Source organism: Agelaius tricolor, unplaced genomic scaffold (genome assembly GCF_023055355.1).
Source record: "Agelaius tricolor isolate 1412-34295 unplaced genomic scaffold, bAgeTri1.0.p SCAF_9, whole genome shotgun sequence".
Classification (NCBI taxonomy): domain Eukaryota; kingdom Metazoa; phylum Chordata; class Aves; order Passeriformes; family Icteridae; genus Agelaius; species Agelaius tricolor.
Window position 1 is genome coordinate 2823599 of NW_027269269.1, and position 17426 is coordinate 2841024.

Below are 17426 nucleotides of genomic sequence, written 5' to 3' on the forward strand. Positions count from 1 at the left end.
ACACTGTCCCATATGCCCCTACAGACAACGTTTTGGTTTTACACTCATCTGAAAGAGTTCATATAGCTCACATCTGGGGAATTTGCATCATAAATATAATGCTGGATCCAAACCAAACCTACAGCATAATACATCCTACAATGTTGTTTCAGCATGCTTTAATTTGCTATATAAAGGCTGAAAAAGAGTAGTTTTATTTTGTTTTAATTTTGTCAAGACAAGATGTAAGAAGAGAGGAAAACACAGGTTAGAAAGAAAAAGAAGCATCTGAGGGCTGAAAATATGTCACAGTATTTTTAAATTATGCTTCCCTCCAATACTTACAAATGAATACTCCATGGAAAAGGGAGGAATAAAACAAAAAATATGTACAGGAGTCAGTTACGTCGATCCTCTCACTCCCTATAATGCACTCAGCCTCCCAATACTTTGGGAAGGACCTCATCTTCCTTACTAACTTCAGTCAAACACACAGCAAAATCCTGGCAATAGAGCCAACTAAAACCCACTGAAAGAGGAGCAGACTGCCTAAATCTAGCAAGGCTGCAACTGTCAAGAAGCATCCCCAAGCCTATTACAGTAAGGTCACCCAATACCTGCACTCCTACATTATCTGTACACCCTGACATTAAATTTACTCTCCGAACATGAGAAAGGCAAGAAGCAGCATCTCATTTATACAGCTGAGAGGCACTAGAGCTACTTGTGTGCTGGTCAGCATCATCAAGGCCTGTAGAAGGACCAGAAATTGGACCTAGACCACATCAATACTTAGCAACGAATGTTTCAACCACAAGATGAGTTATGCTTCCTTCTCAGAAGCAAAACCCAGTCATTGCCTTAAGATCCACTCCATTTAAAGTTGTGCTTTTTAAGACAGCTGTAAGCCAACTGCTCCTTGATTTAATTAAATGGATTCCTTTTTCAACATTTGTGCTATTATAACTGCTGCTCCTGGCTGAGCTGCTTCTTGTGCTGGAATCAGATTGGAAGTCAGCAAAAATCTAATCCAGGGGAAAGAAGTCAAAGCAGTTTATGGAATTACTACCCTTATACCTGAGAGCATGGAAGCACTAGTGAAAGCACTCAATCTGCTTCAGAAAAAAAAAAAAAAAAAAAAAAAAAGGAAACCAGAAAACAAAGCAATTTAAGCTGAACTCCCATTTCATACCCAGTTACAGTGTTTAGTTGTGTAAGTGAGCAGCAAGCTAAGCACAAGTGACTAGACAACAAGACTAAAAGACTAGCAACTGCTTCCTACAAGAAATGGCAACAATATTGCCACATTAAAAGTATTTTACTTGAGTCATAGAATATGCTGAGTTGGAAAGGACCCATGACGATAGTCCAGTCCAGCTCCTGACCATACAGGGCAACCCCAAAGTTAATCCAGGTACTTAAAAGTGTTGTCCAAATGCTTCTTGAACTCTTGACAGGTTTGGGGTCACAACCACTTTCCTGCAGAGCTGGTTCCAGTGCTTGGCCATAACTCCCAGTGAACAACTTTTCCTAACATCCAGTCTAAATTTTTCTGATGCAGCTTTATGTCATTCCCTTGCATCTTGTCACTGGACACCTGACACAGGCTGGATCAGCACCTCCCTTTCCACCCTCTCACAAGGAAGCTGTAGACAGAAGGTACCCTCTTCCCAAAGATTACACATAGTACCCTCAGCTGCTCCTCATAAGTGATTCCCTCTAGTGCCAGTCCTTCTTACTAGTAGGAACAAAAACCAATGACACTAAAGAGCGCAGAAATCCTGCAATTTTCAGGAACTTTCTGCTGACAAATTTCCCAAAAAATCACGTAGGCATCCCAGCAAACTCTGAGTAGGTCAACAGAAAATTTACTGAACAGAAGAAAAATGGATATCCCATGTGTGCATTACAAATTCTGCTAATCATGTTAGCCACATAAGTCATTTATGTCTGTATCCTTTCCATCTCTTTCTGAAAAACATGCTTTTAGTGAATGCTAACCTGGTGTGCATTGATTTCTGTGGTTTGTTTATAAAAAGAAACAAGCAGCATATACTTATAAATATTTAAAACCAAATTTATTTTTAAAGAATGAAATATTAAATATGTACTTTTTTAAATAAATACACAGTACACAGTTGTTATCCAGAAGCGTGGATAACAACTCAAGACCAAAATTAGTATCCTCATCTCAGGAACAAGAAGTCACTTATCTGATGAAAGGCACCATCACATCTCAAGAAAAGTAGTTGCCCTTAGCTCCTGGTAAAGTGTGAAGGTCCCTTTTCTCTTTCCAAGAGACTAAGGTAGAATCAAGGACAAACCATTAAAAACATTAAGGAACCATTCCCCCTATGTTTTCAATCTAAAATCTAAATTGATCTTGTAATTCATAGAGAACAGAATATTTCTTTAGCTGTTTACCACTAATCACTAGTCATAAAATGCAAACAGGCAGACTGCCTGTTGAACTGATCACACTCATATTTCCCAATTGCATCTATCAGCATTCCACAGCCAAACACCTAAAGCCATTCAGTTTTATACTGATAAGATGCTCAGCCCGTATTTTAGAGCCACAGTCCAACCTTCTCCTCCTTTATAGGAGTCCTACTGCTAGTGCTTTATCTCCTCCTTCACATCCAGCACCACTGCTTAGTGCATATTCACCGCTCCAGTTGCCAACACAGCAACCAAGATTTGTGTCCTTCACATGCCCTACAGCCACTTTCCTCTCCTCACCTGGACTCTGCTCTCCACACCTCACTTCTGCAATGCCATGTCTCGCTGTTTCTTTGGAAGTTGCCAGCTGCTCCAACAAGAGTTGGAGGCATTGGTAGCTAAGAGGAGACATATAAACTAATCCTTTTGACTACCCTTTCACCCTTGCAGTTTTACAATCGAGTGTTTCCCCTATTTGGTACAAAACATTTATTTTTTTTAATTATTGAAACTGTTTGCTATTCAGAGACAGATTATAAAGACTGTTTCTTACTCTCAGAAGAAAGAGTCCAGTAACTAAAATAATGAGATGGGGTAGCTGCTCCTCCCCCTTTCCTATCCACTCCCCAGAGACATTCCAAACTCCCCTCCCACTGTCAGTCCTATTCAAAGGCCATGTTCTTATTTGAACATGAAAACACTTCCAACACCCCATAGCATGTCAACTCTTTCCACAAACCCTCAGAAGTAAATGCTGCTTCTTCCCACACAATAAGGAAAATGCACCTAGCTTACTAAATGCTGACAGATTACAGACCAGGTAGCTATCTGCAAAGACTCAGCGCTCTATTTTTTAAGTATAAGGAGACTTGTTAACATTTTGAACTGTTTTACTGCATAGCTGAGGCTACCTTGGAGTTGCAACCAGATAATTTCAGGGCAGTTTGTTTTATCTTGAAGGCTCTTCTCAGTGGTGCCAAACAAGGCAAGAGGCAATGGGCAGAAAGTAATGCAAAGGAAGTTCCACCTGAACATGAGGAAGAATTTCTGTAGTGTGCAGTGACGGCATACTGGAACGGGCTGCCCAGAGAGGGTGTGGAGTGTTCCTCACTGGAGACGCTCAAGAACCATCTGGACACAACCCTGTGCCATGTGATCTGGGATGACCATGCTTGAGCAAGGGAGGTTGGACCAGATGCCCCACTGTGGTCCCATCCAACCTGACCCATTTCATGAAATGCACAAACCAAATAATAAATGAAGCTTTAAATGTTAGTGTTTTATTTACAAGTATAACACTGCAATGAGTATTGATGAAATATGCTTTAATTTTATTCCTGAATTTAAAAAAGAAAGGGCATCCATCTAGACCCTGATGATCACAGCAGTCTCTTGTAAACTTAAAGAAAGCAGTTGGAAATCAATTAGGGCACCTATTTCCAAAGAAAGAAAAACCCAAATGATGCTTTTCACCCCTCCAGTTCCACAGTGGTTAGTATGAACTTTGCCATGAGTTTGCCTCAAAATATTTTGCATAGTGGATCAAAACACTTTCAATATTTCCTATCATTAAATTGCTTTGAACAAAAAGATTTCCTAGACATTAATTCTTAACACTAGTAAGTAGATTTTGAACCTAAACATGTTGAAGTGAAAACAATGGGGGGGAGGGAGAATTAAATCCTGGCATACTCAAGAAGCTTTTGTTTTTCTTTAAATATACAACAGAAGCAAAGAAAGATGCTGAATTCTGAAGTGAACCTACTCTAAACTTACCTCCCTCACAGCAGTGCTGTTGCTGTTCTATTGGTGATAAAATCATCTCCTGTGAAATGCAATTATTAGTTTAAAACCCACTGAGCTGATGAGATCCCCCAATCCAAGAGGAATAGATTTCTTAACTACAGCTGTGACCAGCTGGCTGCTAAACAGAAAAGGACTGCTATTGCCATCTCTGTGATGAGGCTCCAGGGGCAATGCTGTGGTTGTTGGCACCCTTCCTGAGGTTGAGAATCACATCAAACCAAGCAAAACCCTTTGTGACTGGAGACCAGTTTGTTTTTATGGACTAAGAGGGTGGCTGCAGGCACAAACACATTGACTCCAGCTCCCAAAGACTGTAATTTAAAGTTATCTGTGATTACATGGATCTTCCATACACCCCACCAAATTATGTAACAAACCTATCAATACTTACATTGCTCTTAACTACACTTTAAAATAATCAGTGTAATCTACATAGACTACAAGCACATATGGAAAAAAATCAAGCCATTAGAGACTAATCTACACACAGTTCAAGAAGTAATTTAACTACATCAGTTAAATTTAGAAGCTGATTTATTTAATCATTGCACAGGCAACCAAGATTTAAACCTCATCTTCAAGCAGATCCCTGTGCACTAGCTGCATAATTCAGAGGGAAGTTATTATGATGCCAATCACAGAAAAGTTCAGAGAAGAGGCCAATGACTGCATTTATTTGCAGAAATGAACATTTCCCAGTCTCAGACAGTGATAACAAAGAATATTTCTATATGTGATGAGCATGCTAAGGTTCTCACAGTGCAGACACCAGTTTGGATACACAAAGAGAAGAAATTTGCTAACATCAAACCCATTTTGCCAGGCTGCGATTTAATCTAACTCCATGCAGTCAAGTCCAAAATGTAAATAAGCGCATACTGAAAAGAGTTTAACCCCAGACAGGCAAGAGCCAAGCCCAAATATTCAGCCTCTCCTAACAGCAAAATCGGATAGGAAACAAGAAAAGGCTCATCAAAAATGTGTGTACCTGAAGATGGAAATCTGTGATCACTTCTCTACCATGTTTTAAGTTAGTCTCTCCCAAAACCAGTTTCACCTCATTTTGGCTTTACTGTTTGCAATGCAAGAATTCTGCAAGACTTTTGCCTTTCTCATAGGTCTTTTTCCACCCCTGGAGACCACTGGGAAAACGCAGTCCTGCTACTCCCCCCATCCACTGCTACGCAATTGGTGATCCAGTTTTTGGCTGGTCAAGTAGTCTAAAAACCCTCCACCATTCTCCAGAGACTATTTCTCTCCTGCCCAACCCACTTTTCACATTCAGTCTGCCCCATTCTGAAAAGCTTCTTTCTTTCAGGGGAATATTCTTAACAGTTTGCTTTAAATCAAACATTTAAGTTACTAAATAACTGTATAATTTACCAGCCATGAAGGTGAAAGGATACAGATTACATGACTGAAAGTCAGACAGTACTGGCAAAAGTCTTGGCACATAAATTTGATTTAACCCTGACTGAAAATATCCAAGCTGCTTTCCCAATAAAAGTATTTCTAAACACTGGAGTATTATCCACACAGCAATCACAAATATAATTTTAACATCTTTTTTCAAAACATGTAAGTGAATACACTGTATTTTTATCTGTCAAAATAAGTGTAAAAGTCTATTTCTTAGAATTGCTTGTATGTGATGACAAAAGAATTCTTCTGGTAGTCTACTGAATTGACAGCTGGGGCTAGTAAGCATCAGAGGCTGTTTTCAAACCCTGCATCTGGCATTTCACTCCTCACTGCACATTCTCTAACTTTCTTTGTGGAAGACACTTTTGTACTGTAGTGTTGTAGGTTTAATATAATATTTAATCTGGTGTTTTTATCAACCTGACAACTTTTGGGGGCATTTACATTGGCAAAACGCAGTAGGAAAAGCAGAGAAGCAAGACAAGGCACAGCTATAATCCAAGTGACAAAATAAGTGACAATTTCAAATTCAAATGCCTTACTACACATGCAGGTGAATTAAGTGTTGAAATTTTTTATTGACTTGAAAGTGAAATTATTTGAATAGAAATTTAAAAAGAAAATATATTACATTTCTGTAGAAATCAATCATTATTTTAAATACAAGTTTCTCATTTTATTGATCAGGTAGTTTCCAAATTGTATGTCCAATCCGATTGTTTCTGATACATGAATGATCACTGTTCAATCAAAAATTAGAATTTGTTCACTAGAATTAGGTTTTAATATTTTTTAAAAAACTTAAAGGTTGATATTTTCAAGTATGTTCAGTATTGTGTTTAGACACCCATCAGTTACATTAAATTCCAGACTAGTTAAACACTTGACACTTCAATTAAACTCTACATGAAAGCTGGGCTTAAACTGCACAAAGAAACAGAAAATACTTGATAAAACTACACTAAGAATGAACAGCAAATAGCTCAAAATAATTTTTGAAGCTTTATTAATAAATATAACAGAGGTAAAATATTCCAAAACCAAGGTTCTTATTCCTGTAGTAACTAATTTCTATAGCTCCCTGTAAATAAAAGCAATGATGTTTCCATGCACATGAAAAGCAACTGAAATGTAACAGTGCTGTAACATTCACTGCTTCATTAAATAATAAGCAATATGCTAATCTAATAATCTAGTAGTGAATTGACAAAATTTTCAATATGTATATTTAGTTTACCCTTTTTTTTTTCCTACAGACTACTTATTTTCCTTGAGACACTTCCTCCACTTTTGACTGTTACAGCAAGAGATCTTTTTTCCAAACAATTTCAGTATATAACCATTGATTTACCTTTCCATTTAATGGGTAATGCAAGAGGGGTAAAGGAGGAAAGAGTGGGTTTTCTTTCACCCTTCTCCTTCAAAAGCTGTTACCATAACCCTCCCACTCCTGTGTGCACCATATTGCTTCCTTATTCCTTCATTCCTCAAAACAGTTTCCTACTTGAAATTGTGAAGGCACACATTTTCCAGAATTATTCTTTTTCCTAATTTAAAGTACAATCTCTTTCAGAACATATATCCGGAAAAGCATCTCAAGTATCATCAAGCATATTCTTAGAACTCAAAACAGAAATGAAGCATAAGTGAATTTCAGCTGAGGGGGAAAGTGTGGCAAAGGATCATAGCCAGGGTTATAGACAGAGTCTATAGGACACAGCTCTAGGACACAGGAGAATAGTATCCTGAACAGTCTCCTATATCACTGCTGCATACCTTACAGTTTCTCAGAGACCTTGAAGCAAGGCTGGCCGTGGTTTCTGCCAAAGGCAGCACTGTGGTGTGCAGTGCTGGAAGAAAACAGCCTCTCCTACAGGTAGCTAATACTACTTTTAACCTCATCCTTTAAGAAGGAAGAACAACAAATCTGCTCTTCAGCTTCCTCCCCTGCTCAAAAAGTTTCTCTCTCCCACTGGCAAATGCCAACAAGCTGCAGCTCCCTGTAAATACACACATGCATACATCTATCAGCTTTACTTATTGTAACAAAATTGTCTGCACCTTGCCAGGAGTCCTCCATTAGCACCCCCAGGTGTGTCCCACCTCTTATATCACACCATGAGGAAAGTGCTACTCTTCCAGCAATGCAACAGATAATCCTTATCTAAAGGTCCTTGGTGTTGAGTGTGGCAGCTGAGACAGATTGGGGGCAGGGAAATATTTCCCCACACAGCTAGTTTAATATCAATAAATACAAATCTTTTATTATCCGTTGCACTTTGATGCCAACAAACATTCAACTTCAGCAGATTTCGTTTAAATCTCTTAGACAATACATCAACAAAGTACAGATTATACAGGGTAAAAGTAATTAACAGATGCAAATTTATAAATCCAGTAGCTCATGAACAACCATGAATAAAGTAAATTTATTTCAGTTTCTACACAATAAGATTAGTATTTAAATGCTACCAGTCTCCTGGGTGAGCAATGCTTTTGACATTTGTTTCAGGGCCTAATACAGCACATCTTCAATATCACAAAAATATAAACCTCCTTCCCAAGGCTAACTGAAAACCTTCTGGAAGAGTTCCTAAAATTCATCACTGGTCTTCAGTTTGAGGCACTTATCACAGTCGTCCAAGCTATTTGTAACAGATTCACACAAATGCAAAGTAAGTGACAAGGAATTTCAGCAAGAGCTCTCTTGAACAACTTACCATTTAAAAAGGAGTGTGGAATATCCGTACTGTTTATGCCTTTGAGAAGACAGCTGTTCTCTAACTTCCTGGCACACTCAGGTGGCTTTTTCTGCAAACAAAGACAAATCTAACTTAATCTTTCAGTAACAGAATAATTAAAAATATGCATTAAAAGTGGGGCTCGGTTCAGTAATCAGCTGAAAAAAAAAAACTTAGTAAAATATGCATGAGTAGAATCCAGACAGTTTTAACCATTTTGTGCTAAATATTTCATGATACAGCTTAATTTTTTTCAAGGTAACAAAATAGCTTGTGTTATTTTATAATCAATTTTTAAATAGAAACATCAGCAGAGAAAGTAACATTTACCCACTTGAAGACTGCAGAGATGGAAAAATGATGTAACAGCCTACAGTAATGCACAATAAAACAGCAGTCTTAAATCCCTCTGAGATCCTTCACAGCAAATTAAATATTACTGAACAGAAACCCACTAAAACAGACTAAAAAAAAGCAATGAGAATCTCCCGCAAAAATAAAGTAATGAGATGTTTCCATGAAAATAGTACAGTTCCTAGCATCAAGAGAACACTGTGACTTATAGATTAGCATTCAGTCATACACGAAATTTTTATAAATTAAGGGGATTTGCAGTTAAGATATAAATGCCCTTTCTGCAAGAACTATATAAAAATGATCTCTAAAACAGATCACTTGCTTAGAGGAGGCTGATACTATTACCAGAATTTTAAAGAGGTGCCTCTATGCATTTTTTTGCCTAAATATTTTAGACATTTAAAATTTACAAGAGGAAAAAAATTTCTTTATCTCAAGGACACAATTATAAACCGTGATGTGTAAGAAAGAAAAAGCATCTAGAAGAGCAAAACACTGTTAAAGTCACCACAGAGATTTCTCAAAGGCAAGACAGCAGTGTCCTCCTTGCTCACTGTCACCACCTGCCTTGCTCACATTCCTTCATTCTCCCTCCAAATACCACAGCTTTAAGGTGCCCAGACCTTGATTCCACTAACCACTGGTGCAGTAACCACCTATTCCAAATAAAATATTGTCCTCTAGTTAACTTGCTCACAAAATCTACCAGTTGGCCAAGGTCTTGGTCCTCACTTAAGTGTTTGTATGTTTAGAGAAAAATTAAAGAGACACATTATAAAGGCTCACATACATACAGTTCATTCATGTTCTCATTACCAGGACAGATGTACTAAATGGGGAAAGCTATTTGCCTAAGTTAACATAAGATGGATGTGGACCTGCTGTAGGGATTCCAGGAGGGTGACAATGATTATTAGAGGGGCTAGAGCACCTTTTCCTATGAAGACAGGATCCTGGACAAGAGGAGGCTCCAGGGAGATCTTACAGCAACTTCCAGTACCAAGAGGAGACCAACAAGAGAGCTAGAGATGGACTCTTCACAAGGACTTGTAATGAAAAGACAAGAGGGAATGGCTTTAAACTGAAAGAGAGTATGTTTAGGTCATATATTGGAAAGAAGTTCTTCACTGTGAGGGTAGTGAGACTGGAATGGGTTGCCCAGAGAAATTATGGAAGTATTCAAGGGCATCTTGTATAGGGCTTTGAGCAGCCTGGCCTAGTGGAAAGTGCTCTGCCCATGGCAATGGAACTAGATATTCTTTATGATTCCTTTCAACCCAAGCCTTCCCGTGATTCTGTAAGCGACTTCAACCAGCAGTGATTTAAGTATGCCTGTGGCTCAGGAAACAGTAAATCTGCTTTAGAGCAAACAGCACTACATTAACAACACTATGGAACAGACATCATCAAGCACTTGTGGCACAAGGTGACTGGAACTTTATATAGATCCTAAACCCTCCAGTACTACCAAGGGGTCTGAGAATGTGTTTACACATTACAGTATCCTCAGCAGCAAAGGCACTGCGGGAAATTCTCAGTTCCCCACATGAGTGACACATTTTTGTCCACATGCTGCAGTTTACTTCCATCATTTACATTTACACACTGTCTGCAATGCTGAACTACATAAACAGGATCCCTGAATCCATTTTGTGATGAAAGAATTCCTCACTCAGATCAACAATACAGAACCTATAAAGGGATTAAAGGGATGGAAAGAAAGCTGAGAACTACCACGCCGTGAAGACAAATCTCAGCTTTCAAAGTGAAATCAAATCAACTATCTTGATGTGTATTTCAATATAAATCCTTACCTGGCCAAATAAAAACATGAAGATGTGGTCCATGTCAAGCAGTTTTAGATTTTATTTTTTTTTGCAATCAGATTTTTTATATTTTTTAAGTAGAATATTGAAAAAGGCCCAGGATAAGCCAGAGACAAAGTGTTGGACTCTCTCTGAGTTCCATATTTAAGATACATAGCTATGATGAAAACACAAGATACAGAAAGGAAAATATGTTTTGGTACACTGCTAACAGTTCAGCAATACCTATCTACTGCCCAACTGTGAAAACACGCACATTCCCTTTTGAATGGATTCTTTCTTTCCCATGAAATCCCCAAGAGGGAAAAAAACAAAACAACAAAAGCATTATAAAAAGATTCTTACTCATTATCAAGAACATCACTGACTCCTCTGCCAAATGCCCCATTTGACACATTCACTGACTAAATTATAGAAAGTACTAAACAGTTTCAACAGGATAAGAATTTAGACATGCACAATGTGTAACACTGACTTCTGGTAAGAAATTTACATCCAGCTGAATTTTGTTTAAAATCGATGTTTTAAAGCTTTCTAAACAAAACTCTGAGAAATGAGAATATTATAGGCAAGCAATTTGAAGAACAAGCTATATGGCACACAGAGGATTACTTTAGAAATCCACAGGAAAAAAACATAAAGGATTTAATGCAAGACATAACTTTTACACTGATTGAGGATTAAAAGTATCCAAATGGCAGGTCATCATGAAAATGGTGAAAAAAGGATTTTATTTTGAAGTCTGCTTTCTGGGGTAGGGGGAGGGTTTTTAAAATATGTTTTCATATATGGAGACCCAAAGTTTACCACTATAATTTGAATTCAAGTAACTGCATTACCAATGCATAGAGACAAAAAAGGAAGTGGTTTAAAACTTCAGTACTGGGTTGCCTTGTTAAATTTGTGCATGTATTTAATCTTAAAGTATGAAATTCAATCTTAGAAACTACTGTAACTCTGCAACACACATTTGGAAAACCCAGACAGGTTCTGAAGCCTTCAAAGAGTAGAACCACACATCAATTAGTGGTTAGGTCCCCCTTGATCTTATGTACTTCTACAGTGGGATGGGGACTTTTCTGTAAAAGAGCCATACAATCAGTTACTTAAAACTGAGGGGCCTCTTAGGAGCACATCTTAAGCAGCTTTTCTAAGATTGATCAAGACAACTCAAAAGTTTCTTATTTTAAACTAGACTATCTTTAAATCCCTAAACTAGATTGTTCCATATCCCAGTCTTAAGTTCGAGCACAGAACAGGAGCAGCATAAAGACATGGCAACTCATGTTTTCCAGGTGGTCTTTAACTAAAGATTCACTCACTGTTGTCTAATCCATGAGCCTCTGCAGCATCCAGAAATGCAAAATTACTTGGGATAAACACTGTACTTGGAGTGCAGAGAGCAACCTGCCCTTTGACAAGCCCTCAGGGGATACTTTCCACTCTGCATCTTCTTGAGAACCACTCTGACAGTCAGACTTAGTCACCACACCCAGTGTGTCCTTTGCCACTAATTCCGTCCAAGGAACAAACAAGTTCAAGTTCTGGAAATTTTTCTTCAGAGCACAGGCAGATAAAATAAAAAAATCCAACCCATGTGGAGTACTGAGTGTCTCTTTTATTCCATTTGACTCGCTAGATTATGGTACAAATATTCACTACTTGACTGAGTATAGCAGTCCTTCAGTACTGGACAGAGGAAACCCATCTAAACAGCAGGCTTGCAAAATCCTAAACATCCTGTAGAATTTATCTGAGGTTAAACACTTGATCTTCAGAGATTTTGCAATCTACAAAAGCCAGCCCATCAAGCCTACAAGCCAGCCAGTAACAGCAGTGGCTTGTCAGACATTCTTTGCTGGCTCCTGCAGGACCATCCCTACATCTATCACCTCTTTGGTGTCCCAACAAGAAGCCTGCCCAGGACTACACTCTCTTCTTATAGTCAGCACTGACTCTTTACTGCAAATGAAGCCAAACAAAGATTATACCACAAATTACTGGTACCAACCACAAGAGACAAGAAGTAGCTCTCTTGTCTTTGATCCAAAAAGAGAGGGTTCTTCCACCACCAGGAAAGACAAAAGGCCAATACCTCTGAAAAGGAGCAGATTTCAGATGGGCTATCAATATCAAAATGTTTTCAAACACTTGAAAAGGTTTGCTGGCAGAATCACCATCCCTAAATTCTTCACAGATAACAACCCTAATATCACAGTACAAGTCTTCTGTACTATCAGCCTGCTCTTTCTCCTAATACAGCCCTGCACTCTTCTCCAGAGGGCCAGAGTACACATCCTTACAGAATAGCAAAGAGCTCCCTCCTAGGCTGTAGAGATGTCTCCCTAATGCTTCACAAAAGGAATTCAGATGCCTTTACTCAAGTGGATCCCCACTCTCATGTAACAACACTAAAAATGGGTCATCCTCAGCAGACAGAATCTCTAATTTCAGTTGTTACCCACCCAGCATTACATAGCACAGTTTTTCAATTAATAATATTTAAGAATATGTTTCTTGAAATAGAAAAGTCCCTTAAATTGCACTTTCTGGAGCATTCAACCTCACTTCTTGTTGTTAGCAGTCACTGCTAAAAAGCATGAACATCTAAGACAGATGCTTTGTGTAAGTACTCCAGACAGAAAACCTGTGGGTTCATTAAGGGGATTAGTCCAAGGCTAGGTGATGTGACTTTCAAGTTAAATGCTTCATTAAAGTACCTGAATTTGGTGACAAAAATCAATCAAAAAATATTCTCAGGTCATGAACAGCCAACATTCAAACCAAATAACAGATTTCACCTTGTGCTGAACAAGACTTAATATTTTCTTCACTCCTACATCTCCAGAAATAGCAGAGGCTCAAGCAGGTTGTACTCTACAGTTTCATAATGTTAGAGAGAAGTGGCAGAGTAAGGGAAGCATGAATCAGCACAGGCCACAGAACCCTGCTGAAAAGCATTAGCCAAAAATACCACATATAGACACACACATAAACCACAAATGAGACACCTCAAGATTGAGAAATGAAATCTAGTAGGTTTCAGAATGTCCAGGAACAAAAGAAAAATTAAACAGAACTGATGTGGTTTTTAAAAAGCGGAAAAAACACCACACCAATAAAGAAGTGCAACAGGGAAGAAGGCAGCACCAACGTCCTACTAAACAACTCAGCACTGCTGTAGCTGACAGCCAACTTCAATTCCATGGAATCAGAATTATGCAGATGGTCACAGCCTGGACCAAGCAAGCAGCTGCTCTCTCTAGCACACCCCATTCAGGGCCAAAACATATTTTTACATCTGGATCTAGCTGAAAGCAGGAACTCGCATCACTCCATGGCTAATTTCCCCCCAGCATGGTGGTGAAAGAGAAATGAAAAAACATAAGAGCACTCAGATTTAATGTTTGGAGAACAGAAGGCACATCCTTCACCTTAGCAGACCGAATAATGCTTTGTGATCTAGAGCTGGGTAGATATATGGAAAAAATTCACCTTCCCTGTTATTATGTCCTCCTAAAAGGCCACATCCTTTGTTAAAAAACCACAACTGAGATATGAAGCTAGCTTCCATTGGGAACTGCTTTATGATCCCTTAAAATGGCTTTTTAAAGTATATAAATAGCAAGAGGTCTAAAACAAAACAATGGACTTGTGGGAGATGATAAAGTGACTGCTGGGGGTGAATTAAAAACAATGTCATTCAGTGTTTTTTTTCCATTACAGAATTACAGAATGGTTTAGGTTGGAAGTGACTTTAATGATCATCTTGTTCCAAACCCCCTGCCATGGGCAGAGACACCATCCACTATCCCAGGCTGCTCAGAGCCACTTGGCTTTGAACACTTCCAGGGATGGGGAATCCACAACACCTCTAGGCAACTTGTTCTGGTGCCTCACCACCCTCTGAGTAAAGAGCTTCTTCCTATCCACTCTCTTTCAGTATAAAGCCATCACCTCTTGTCCTGTCACAAAAGGCCTTCTCTTCCCCAGGCTGAACAGCCCCAGCTCTCTGAGCCTGTGTTCACAGGAGATGCGGTACAGCCCTCTGATTATTTTCATAGCCTTCCTCTGGACTTGCTCCAACACGTCCACATCCTTCTTAGGTTGGGGGCCTCAGAGCTGGATGCAGCACTGCAGGTGGGATCTCACAAGAGCGAAGCAGAAGTTGAAAATCACCTCCCCCAGCCTGCTGGTCAGGTGGCTTCAGTCACAATACTGATGGACCTGGGGCTGCCCACTCCCAAGATAGAAGACCGTCAGTGTGGGAACAGCGAGTTTCCATTTATGGACGATGAAATTCTAAGGGATCAGCTGAATATCTCCAATTCCATGGGGGACGATGGGATTCATCCCAGAGTTCTGAAGGAGCCAGTGGATGCTTCAGCAGCACCCCTGTCCATCATCTACCAAAAGTCTTCAGAGTCAAGAGAGGTCCCTGCTGATCCAGATCTAGTTTTACTCCAATTTACAAGGAGGGTATGAAGGAAGATCCAAGAAACTACAGACCTATTAATGTAACCTCAGCTCTTGGAAAAATCATAGAAGAAAAGATTATACTGGGTAATACTGAGAGGAATTTAAAGAATAATGCAATTATCAGGCACAGTCAATATGGGTTCACAAAAGGAAAGTCATAACTAATAAGCTAATTTGGTAACCTTTTCTGATAAGGTCACAGATCTAAAGAAGGCAAGGCAGTAGATGCCTTTTTCTGGATTTTTAGGAAAGCTTTTGATACTGTCACAGCATCCTTCTGGACAAGCTGTCCAGCTGCAGGACAAGCGGGTTCATGGTGTGCTGGGTGAAGGACTGGCTGAAGGGCAGAGCTGAAGGGCTGTAAAGTGGAGGGGGTACAGCTGGTGACCGGTCCCCAGCACTGCTCCTCAGGGGTCAGTTCCAGGGCCACTCCTGTTCCTGTACTTCCCAACCATCTGCACGAACGAGTGCAGTGCACCTTTACTGAGTTTGGTGGTGATACCAAACTGGGAGGTGCTTTTGGCTTCCCTGAGGAACAGGGAGATTTGCAGAAGGGGATCTACATAGATTGGAACACTGGGCTATGATTTATAGCATGAAATTTAACAAGTCCAAATGCTGGATTGTGCACCTGGGACAAAGTAATGGCAGACACAAGTATAAACTGGGAGAGGGATCTGGAGTACATGGTGGGCAGAAGCTCAGTCTGGGTCAGCAGTGAGCCCTGGCAGACAAGAGGGCAAACCCCATCTCAGGATGCATCAAACAGCATCACCAGCCAGGCAAAAGAGGAGATTGTCCAGCTGCATTCAGTGTTGCTGTGGCCTCACCTCAAGGACTGCCTACTGTTCTCAGGTGCACAATTTAAGAAGGCTGTGAAGGTGCTTGAATGTGTCCAGAGAGGCTCAACAAAGCTGGAGAAGGGCCTGTGAGGAAAAGTCCTGCAATGAGTGGCTGAGGACTTGGGGTTTGTCTCGTTTGGACAAACAGAGGCTGAGTGGTGACCTTACTGCTCTCCACAGCTTCCCAAGGAAGGGATGTGAAAAGAGAAGGATTGAGCTCTGCTCCTTGGGTCCCAGTGACAGGATACATGGGAATGGCTCAAAGCCGCTCCAGACGAGGTTCGGGCTGGACAGTAGGAAGTGTTTCATCACCAAGGGACGGGTCATGCACTCAAACAGGCTTTCTAGAGAGGTGGTTGATGCCTCAGCTCCTGACAGTGTTTAAGAGGCATTTGAACAACATCACCAAGGACATGCCTTAACTTTTGGTCAGCCCTGAAGCAGTCAGGCAGCTGGACTGGACAAATGCTTCCAAGTGAAATACTCTGTTCTTATAAACATCTTTCTCATATGCACATACTCATGTGTGTATGTAGCTAATGCTGTAGTTATTTCATTTATAAAGCCTTGTGTACCTACAGATACAGATCTCTCTATATACATAAAACCAGTATGTTTTATCACTATGAAGATATTTGTGAAATGTGTAGGGTTTTCCCCCAATTTTAAAGTCTCAAAAACCATATAAATGGTTTTCAAACAGACAGAGGTATCATACAGATTAATCATTAAAGAGCCACCATTTAGAAAATTAAAACTCAGTGCAATTCAACAGTTAATGACTCCTTACAGCTGACCTATGGGGTTCAATCAAGGACATTATTATGTAAAGAAATAAGGTGGGTGAGAAGGGAGGGACAGAAATGAAAGCTTTTTAACAGGTGAAACTTATGTATTGAATTATTCCTTATTTCATCCCAGCTGGAAAGCTGTTCTTGAAAGAGACTGGCATAGTTTAGCATTAGCTACATGGTTCAGGTCTATCCCAGTTTCTCTAGGGGTTTTTTTTCCTCCCTCCTCCTGTTTTTAAAGGGCCAGATGCAACTGAGTTTTGTTGGTTTCTTTGGGTCTTTTTTGTTATAAACATTTTTATTTATAAGCCAGTTAAACTAAAGCAGTTTTGCATGGATCTGTGACCTCAAATCTCACTCAACGTAGAGGAGCTTAGCAGTTTAGGAAGATCAAACAAATCACCAAAAATCCAGAAGTATGTGAAATAAAGTCCACTTTTTCTTTTGAAAAGAAGGCTGAAGTGGCTTAAAACAATCATGCCTGCTGTTACCATGGGATTTTTATGGTTTTAATTAAGACCTGTTTTCATAAAAAGGAATTTTAAAATACTTTTTTAATATAGGTAATGAAAAATACTGACTTCATTATCCTAATCACATAACCCATCCAGGTCATCTACTGCCTTACCATCAGATTCAACACCACACAGTTGATACTAACTAAAGAGACGAATTTTACCTGTTCCCACTACGTATTCCTATAAATTAAATCCTTCAGATTACTTCACTATGACATTCACA

General features: G+C 39.5%; 1 protein-coding gene across 2 annotated transcripts in view; it reads right to left on the bottom strand.

The window, feature by feature from the left end:
• The window catches only part of WASF3 (WASP family member 3), a 65412-nt gene that overhangs the window by 38118 nt on the left and 9868 nt on the right, over positions 1–17426 (bottom strand). For both annotated transcript variants that reach the window (XM_071434028.1, XM_071434027.1), the window contains exon 2: positions 8370–8460. The gene's annotated coding sequence lies outside the window, so the exon portion shown is untranslated. The remainder of the gene's footprint in view (positions 1–8369; positions 8461–17426) is intronic.